The 9,000-nt window shown below is 34.1% G+C and overlaps 1 long non-coding RNA gene across 1 annotated transcript; it reads left to right on the top strand.

Annotated features, from left to right (window-relative positions):
• The first annotated feature begins 239 nt into the window (after positions 1-239).
• LOC122195707 (uncharacterized) lies at positions 240-8,630 on the top strand. Its single transcript, XR_006186267.2, has 3 exons — positions 240-394; positions 1,601-1,710; positions 8,375-8,630. It is a non-coding gene; the product is annotated as an uncharacterized LOC122195707 (long non-coding RNA).
• Positions 8,631-9,000: the final 370 nt, after the last annotated feature.

Genomic DNA, 9,000 nt, shown 5'->3' with positions numbered 1-9,000 from the left:
ACCTTGACAAAACCTTTATTTTTGTACAATGTTGTTTTAGGAATAGAAAGAAATTGGGAGGTGGAATAAGGGAAACATAATTTGTTATGGCTTTTGTCGGCTGGAAATTGACTGAAAAGGAGCTTCAACCAATCAAGCATCTTTCTCTGTTTAGTGTCGTGCCGATTCTGATTTACTTTTAGCTAGATGAGATTGAGATTCTCCCCCCCCCCCCCCCCCCCCCCCCCCCCCCCAACACACCCACCCACCACGGAGCGGGGGTAACCCTCTAGTTTTGTCTAAATCTGTCATCTCAAATCGACCGCTTTCCCTCATCACCGGGAAGTAGTCGAGTACGGGGATAATGCGAAGCCTACAATACATTCCCGGTTCTTGAGTCATTGGTATTCGTTAGGTATGTTTTCGGTTTTTGATTCTGTTTTTTCTGATTGACCTAATTCTTTAGATTTCATGAACTTGCTCTATTTGCTTTTAAGAAAATTCTGAACACAAACGGGGACCTGTAAGACAAACAAGATAGTAATTTAGCATTGTTGAAAAGGATGCATATATGGCTTTATGTGTAAAATAACCCAATTGCAATAACATAGATTAAACGTATTAGGAAAATGATCTACCTAAGTTTTTATGTTTCTTTTTGACCTAGTTCTCACAAATTTTGACATGTAACCCAAAGAAGATAGAAAATTAGCATGCATATAAGCCGATGGTGATGGCCTCTGTTTTGCAACACACTTGCAGCTCCCCATGGTAGATATAATGTCAATAACATATTCTGTTATTATTTCTCAGTACACCCCTTTGGCATCTAAAGTGTTTGTATTGTATTTTACCAACTAATCTTCTATGCTAACTTATGCTCGCGAAAGGCCTCTATTTGCATTTGTTTACCGTGAGAAAATTGGAGAAAATACATATTTTTGTTATGCTGCTATATTTAGAATCAGATCTTTTTCATATGCTACAAAAGCTGTTTCTATAAATGAAACTGTTACATTTATATGCATGTATAATTTTACTTGACTTCACATATGTATGTATGCGATTGCTTGCCATATTATCAAAAAAGGTTTTGTATTGATATCTACTGGTACATGATATCAAAATTATTGTATTTTTATTTGGGTCTTTCTTTTTCAAGTTGCATCAGTAAGTTATCTGGGAAAGCGAATAAGGTAAGTCTTTTATACCTTTTTCAGTAGGCACTTCATCTTGTCAAAGTCAGATAGATTACTAACATATTGCATCTTTTTGTGCTGTGAAGATTCTTGATCATCATGTACCTGATATGCTTTCTAGTGTCCCTAAACTTGTGCTTCCCCTCAACTTCTAAGAGATGATTTATGTGCATTTCTATTTTTGCTTTGTTTTGTTTTGAACATGTTCATGAAAGTTGCGGTAATATATGTAATAGAATGACCTTGGTATCTAATGATAATGAAAAAGCTTGTTTGTTTATCATGATAATAAAGAAAGTGGACAGATCTCTTCCAATTAGGAAGTAACGATATCAACAATTTATGGTAATTGTGCTTGTTGAGTTTGGTTAGTTGGATTATGCATTTATGATTTTATGGTGATTACTTGTGTGGTGTTTCAGGTGACTTGTTGATCTTAGTGAATGTCTCACTGGATGAAGGCTAGTACATATGGTGAACTGAAGCCTCCTTTGGGGAATTGAAGGCTCCTATGGGGGAGCATCTTCTAAAGGTTAGTACACTTGAAATATTGTTCTTCCTTTAATAAATGTGTTTTTGCCAATTTTCATAATAACAATTTTATGGGTGCTGTTGAACGTGTTTGTATGTTTTTGTAGTAAGCAAATTCCCGTATACATTGATGCACATAGATACATATACATGGATACACATACAAATACATTATTATATGAATAAATTAATAAACATATACATAGATGTGCATGTGCTACTTCCCCACCACCTATTTCCTTATAATCTTTTAATAGGTTGGACAGGATCTTTACCAAATGAAGTGACCTTATAAAATTGTCTTGATGTGCTCACTGAATGTTCTTGGTCAATAAAAAATTGTCTTGGCACCTTTTTTGATAAAAGCTTCTTTGTGCACAAGGATTCCATCCTTCAAATGTTGAATCTATAACCTAAGACAAAGTTTTGTCCTTCCAGAATCTTTCATCCTAAATTTCTCCTCCATGTATTCAAATGCCTTAGAAAGCTTTCTAGGAGTTCGATGTATATCCAAATCATCAAGATATACTAAACTTATTACAAAAACGTATTCATATGTTCTTTTAAAAGGCATAGACAGATAGAACATTATTGTAGCCTTCCTTCAATAAATATTCACACACAAACACACATACATACATACAATCATACATACATTTTTGCTTTTGATCAATTGAGCATGCTTGGTGCACAATGTGTTAAGGGATCTACAGTCTACACTTCTTCTTGCTAGGCATTTTTCATTAAACTAATTGTTAAATTGAGTGAATTTGAGGGAGTTTTCTTACATGTATAGATTTGTGTGTCTACCATTAAAAACACATGTTTATTAAGTGGAAAGTGCCTCTTGAGATGAATCTAGGTAAGTGGATTAGGACAAGGTGTTCGACCTACTATAAAGACAATGTGGTTTTTCTTTCCATGTATAATCCTCATATATATATATATATATATATATATATATATATATATATATATATATATATATATATATATATATATATTTCATTTCTGAATTCTATTGTGTATGAGTGTATTAGAAATGATTTTGAAGTTGAAGAAAAATATATTTTTTTCAAATTTTAAAAATGAAGTTTTATGCTGTTGATTAATTTCTCTGAATATTGTTTGTGAAAAATATTTTGATGGCAGTATCTCTTAAAATATAGGTCTTCATCAATTTCAACCTTAAAGAATGAAGAACTCAATCGAATTTAGGCATACTAAAAAAATGTGTTCTCTTAAATTTCCACAAAAGCATTGTTAGGGGTAAGTTTCAGGGAGAGTTCCACAAGAAAGGTTATTTTTGTTTATATATGTCACGGTGTCAAAAAGTTTAATAGCACCATTTTGCTTAAACCCAATTGCTAAGGGTGCGTTTAGTTGTGGAAAATTGTTTTCATTTTTCTAAGAAAATGTTTTCAGAAAATAGAGTTGAGTTTTAATTTTCAATTTTCAATGAAAATTTTAGAAAACAAGTTTGGTTGAAACCGGGGGAGTTTTCATTTTCCATCTTAGAAATTTGGAAAACTGTAAAAAACAATTTTTTAATTTACATACAATTTGGAAAACTGAAAATTTTTATTTTTTTGGAAAATTTTGGAAAACTGAACGAACCAAAAGCGTTCTCAAAATTTCCGTTTTTCTTGGAAAATTTTCCTAGAAAACTGAAAAATTTTCTACAATGGAAAATTATTTTCATTTTTTAAGAAAATGTTTTCAGAAAATAGAGTTGAGTTTTCATTTTCAAATTTCAATGAAAATTTTAAAAAATGCGTTTGGTTGAAATCGGAGGAGTTTTCATTTTCCATCTTAGAAATTTGGAAACTGTAAAAATCACTTTTCTAATTTACATACAATTTAGAAAACTGAAAATTTTTGGAAAACTAAACGAACCAAACGGGTTTTCAAAATTTCCGTTTTTCTTGGAAATTTTTTCTAGAAAACTTGAAAATTTGCTACAACCAAATGCACCCTAAATTTCTCATCATTGCCATTTTCAGATTCATTACCATTTTCACTAGATTTGTTCATCCTGACAATGGGTCATAGACTACACCTAAAGGCTAAAATGTACTTTAAAACTGTGCGTATAAAACAATATGAAAATTTGAGCATGTTGTTTAGTTTGTATATATAGATGTTTTGAAGAAATTAAGCTGATAAAGGACAACATTGTCATTTAATATATGCCCACTTGGACATTCTTGCATATCTAACAAGTAGTTGAACAAATATTTGTTCACCATCTCAAATATTCTTCTAAATTGATTTTATTGATAATCATAAAATTTTGCTATAAAACATATTTTTGGATGTGCTAGTTTCTTTTCTCTCATTTCCTTCATCCGATAGTATTTACACAGACTTAAACAAGAAAAAATATCAATGTTTGTATTCTATTTTTTTTATTGGCATAGTGATGGCTTTTTTTTTAAGTTCTATGTACAGATATTGATGGATATCTTAATTTAGACTGATCCAATCCTGACAGTATTTTTGTTTTTCATAGAATAATAAGAAAAGAGGAATAACTAGTGAGTAATATATTTGATAGGGAGAAGTTGCAAGGAAAACTCCACAAGAAAGATTATTGGTGCATCAATCATGACACACTTAGGTTGTTTACTTTGTTGACTTCAAAGTCTTTGTGTGGAAGACTTTTGGCCAAATGCTTTTATGTGACTGTTCCAATTCAATAACATTAGTCCATTAAAATCCTAAAAGAAATAAAATTTGTAGGAATATTGGTATCAAATGAATGAGAAAAACTACTAATTTTTTGATATAATTTCTTTTAATTCTGTAAGCTAATTTTATTAAACATATTTTAGATTAAAGTTGACAGTAACTTGTTTTAGATTTATACAAGGATGTGTGTGTGTGTGTGTGCGCGTGCGTGAAACCACTAAAATTTGGTGTTTTATCATGTTCATAATTTTTTAATGAATTGTGGCTAAGTATAATAACCATTGCCATGGAGAATAGGCTTGGCCAGAAACCACTTATTTAGATCAAAAGAAAAATCAATCTATCATAGGTGATAGGACCACACAAATACACTTTATGGATACAAATGTCCATTGACTTCCAAGTCTTCCATGGCTATAAACTGCTCTTCATTTATGGCTCTATAAATGAAGTTGTTGCCTCATCGTAGCAACCCATCACTACATCATAACAACCAACCTTTCCACTTCAAATTTCATCTAAATCGAACTGAGTTACTGTTGATAATGAGGAATCTGAGGGATTTGGGGCTCCATCTCATTTTCTTAAGTATTTTTTTGTTTGCAACCACATATACTTGTTTGGGTGTTGGAAATGTCACTGTTGTTTGCTCCCAGAAAGAGAGACTTGCTCTTCTCAAGTTCAAAGGGAGTGTGAAAGATGCTTCTGGAATGTTGTCATCATGGGTTGGCAATGACTGTTGCCAGTGGGAAAGAATCCAATGCGACAGTCTCACTGGAACGGTTGAAAGCCTTCAACTTGGAGGAGATCACTACTGGGGTGGTGCAGACTATTTGGTTTCTAATGAGGTGAACTCTTCTCTTGCAGAGTTGAGGCATCTCAAATACTTGGACTTGAGTGGTAATAATTTTCATGGAAATCGGATCCCTGAGTTCATTGGATCCTTCAAACAGCTCAGCTACCTTGATCTTTCAGGCTCTAGTCTTAGTTTGTCATTTAACTTTGTAAACTTGATAAACATGCTCCCTTCTTTATCAGAGCTGCATTTGTCGGGTTGTGGGCTTGATAAGACTTTTCTGTCTTCCCCTCATCTTAATATCAGTACACTTTCTAATATTCGACACCTGGATCTAAGCTCAAATTCAATTGAAGGCATAATTCCAGCTTTTTTCACAAACATGAGTTCCTTGAAAGTCCTTTACCTTTCGGAAAACATGCTGAATTCATCGGTTCCTACTATGCCTGGTCTTCTAGAGCTTGATCTTTCTTATAACAAGTTTAAGCACATCGAGCATCTGGGAATCTGGAGACACTGTCACCTCAAACAGTTGAGCGCTTTAGAAAATCCTCTTCAAATAGAAATGACTGACTCACAACAAAACATATCAGAATGCTCTCGACATGCTTTGGAGCGGTTGGATTTAGGTGGGTGTTTGAATGGTACGATTCCAGAAGCACTCGGAAGACTAACCAATTTAATGCACTTAGATCTAACGTTCAGCAGTTTGACAGGTCCAATCCCCAAATCTCTAGGAAGATTAAGATATTTAGAAGAATTATATTTATCTAATAACAGGTTAACCGGTCCCATTCCTACATTCATTGGGAATCTTTCCAGAATTTGGCTTTCTTATAACCATTTGAATGGTTCAATTCCAGAATCCTTTGGAAATCTAGCAGCTTTAACAGATTTGGATCTAGATGTTAATCAGTTAACAGGTCCCATCCCAACATCTATAGGAAGACTTGTTTCATTGCAAACATTTACGATTTCCTCAAATTTGTTGAATGGGACTATTCCGGTTTCAATTGGGCTACTTGCCAAACTTCAATATCTAGATATCTCGCACAATCCCTTGGAAGGAGTAGTTTCTGAAGCCCATTTTGCTAACCTTTCGATGTTGGAGTTCTTAAATGCTTCTTCTAACACTAAGTTGACATTCAATGTTTCACATAAGTGGATACCTCCATTCAAGTTGGTACATCTTGATCTTAGTTCTTGCAATATTGCAAATGGATTTCCGCAGTGGCTTCGAAATCAAAGGAAACTTGAGTGGTTGGTGTTGTCAAATGCTACAGTTTCAGGGCCTTTGCCCCAATGGTTACAGAAGATGCCTGTCATTCATATCTTAGATCTCTCTCACAACAAACTCAGTGGATCTTTGACGAACCTTCCTAATGGGGAAAATGTTTCTGGGCATATAGGTGGAGCGATATTATTACTGGTAAATAACATTTTCAATGAATCGATTCCAAAGTCACTGTGTAGAAGGACAGATTTGGAATTTCTTGATCTTTCCAGAAATAGGTTAATAGGGAAAATTCCCAAGTGTCTCCAGAAGCTCAAAGGGTTGAGTACTATGATATTTAGCTCGAATTTGCTTTCAGGTGTCATTCCAAGTTATATAGCACTTGATCATTCATCATTGCAGTGGTTAAAATTGAATGGCAATAACTTCATAGGTGAACTTCCTCGAGAATTGGGGAATTTACGACATTTAAGAGTCCTAGATGTGGGTGATAATAATTTGTTTGGAAACATACCCCACTGGATTGGAGAAAACCTGACAAATTTGATTGTTTTAAGGTTACACAGGAATAACTTCAGTGGAGAAATTCCTGAATCTGTGTGCAGAATGTCGAAACTTCAAATTTTGGATGTTGGGTACAACAACTTAACGGGAATCATCCCTCATTGCCTAAGAGAGTTGAATGCGATGGTGAAGGGTGCAGAAAAGTGGTATAATGGCACGTCTGATTCTAATGAGAATGTTATTCAGGCCATGAAAGGTGTTGATCTTGAATATACAACAATTTTGGATATAGTTTATAACATGGATCTTTCAAGCAATAAACTTGTTGGAGAAATACCTGTTGAGCTAACTGCACTTTCTATGTTGGTGGGTCTCAATTTGTCTAATAATCATCTCAGTGGGCGTATTCCAGACAACATTGGAAACATGTTAGCATTATTTTCCCTCGATTTATCTGGCAACGAGTTGATGGGGACGATCCCTCCAAGCATGGCAGCTTTGACTTTTTTAAGCCATTTGAATTTGTCGCACAACAAACTGTCGGGACGAATTCCAACGGGAAATCAATTGCAGACTCTTACTGACCCATCAATATTTGCTGGGAACGAGGGTCTGTGTGGACCTCCACTATCAAAGAATTGCTCAAACCAGGAAGTCTCAACAACAACAACAACAACAAGCCAGAAGAAGAAATACAAAGCAGCTGATGAGGCGACCAAGGTATGGCTATTGTACCTGGACATAGTCTGTGGTTTTGCAGTAGGTTTTTGGGGTGTTATTGGAGTTCTGTTGTTCAAGAAGCAGTGGAGACAAATGCTTTTTTTGTTTGCTGAGGAAACCGTGGACAAAATATACGTTGCATTCATGGTAAGAGTTGCCAAGATGAAGAGAGGAAGAGACACCGCATAGATATTCCTGTGTAATGCAAGTACTTCTCGGATACATGTTATCAATAATTATTTTGCTTTTTAATACTATTATTTTGCTTGTTTGTACTGCTATTTGGAATTTATATTTGTAGTATGGATGTTGTTTAAATGTGCGAAGTTCGAAATGTTTTTTGGGTTTTTTATGTACCTATATCAAGCTGTTAGATTGGACTATATTCGTATGGCAATTGTAATATATAAGCTATTGTGCTCTTACCCTGCTACTTCTGTCACACTGACCTACTGCTGCATCCATCTGTTTTCATGTGCATGGATCCAACTAAGAATTGGGTAATAGATTCATTATCTATTTCTTGTTTTTCATGTAAAGGACGAAGATGATTGGGTGAAGGGTGAAAGGTGATGTTTGGTTCTTCTCTTGTGAATGAGAAATAATAACTTACATGGTTGCTCTGGTTTTTGGTGTTGTTTTAATTTCTTCCACATTCATTTTTTTACTGGTTCATGTGATTTGATTCAGGGATTTAATTCGCAAGATTTATTTGAACAGGTGAGAGATTGCACATGAACAATTCTTATGAGGGGTGTAGAAGGAGGTACCTTTTAAATAACATTTCAAGGTGAAGACTTAACAGTCTCAGGGGGTAACAAACAAGTGAACAATTTAAATGGAAGCTGAGCTAGAAAGATTGCACAAACAGAAAACAGAAACAATGCAAGAAGTTATTGGGTTACAGCGTGAACATATGATAAGACACATCGTTATATGGAATCAAACATGAAAAAAACTCAAAGCAGTCGAACATAGACAGAGCAAATATATATATATATATATATATATATATATATATATATATATATATATATATATATATATATATATATATATTGTTGTTATTACTCTTTCTTCAATGTTTAAGACCATAGCATTGTCATGCTGCAAGAATTTTGATGGGTTTGAGAGTTCCTGGGTGCAACATCTTGGTATTCAATTCAGATACAAGTTGATTGCATATACTTCTTTCTTATTGTGTTTGCCTTTTCAACTTTTCTACTTTTACTCTTAATTCGTCTTGATGATCAAGAACAATATAATTGTAATATTAAGGACTCATTCACGTTACATACCTTGGTCTATTTATCTAATAGTTGAGTTTAGGTTTCCTATAGTTTTTA

Source organism: Lactuca sativa, chromosome 8 (assembly GCF_002870075.4).
Source record: "Lactuca sativa cultivar Salinas chromosome 8, Lsat_Salinas_v11, whole genome shotgun sequence".
Classification (NCBI taxonomy): Eukaryota; Viridiplantae; Streptophyta; class Magnoliopsida; order Asterales; family Asteraceae; genus Lactuca; species Lactuca sativa.
This window is presented reverse-complemented; position numbering and strand designations above follow the sequence as displayed.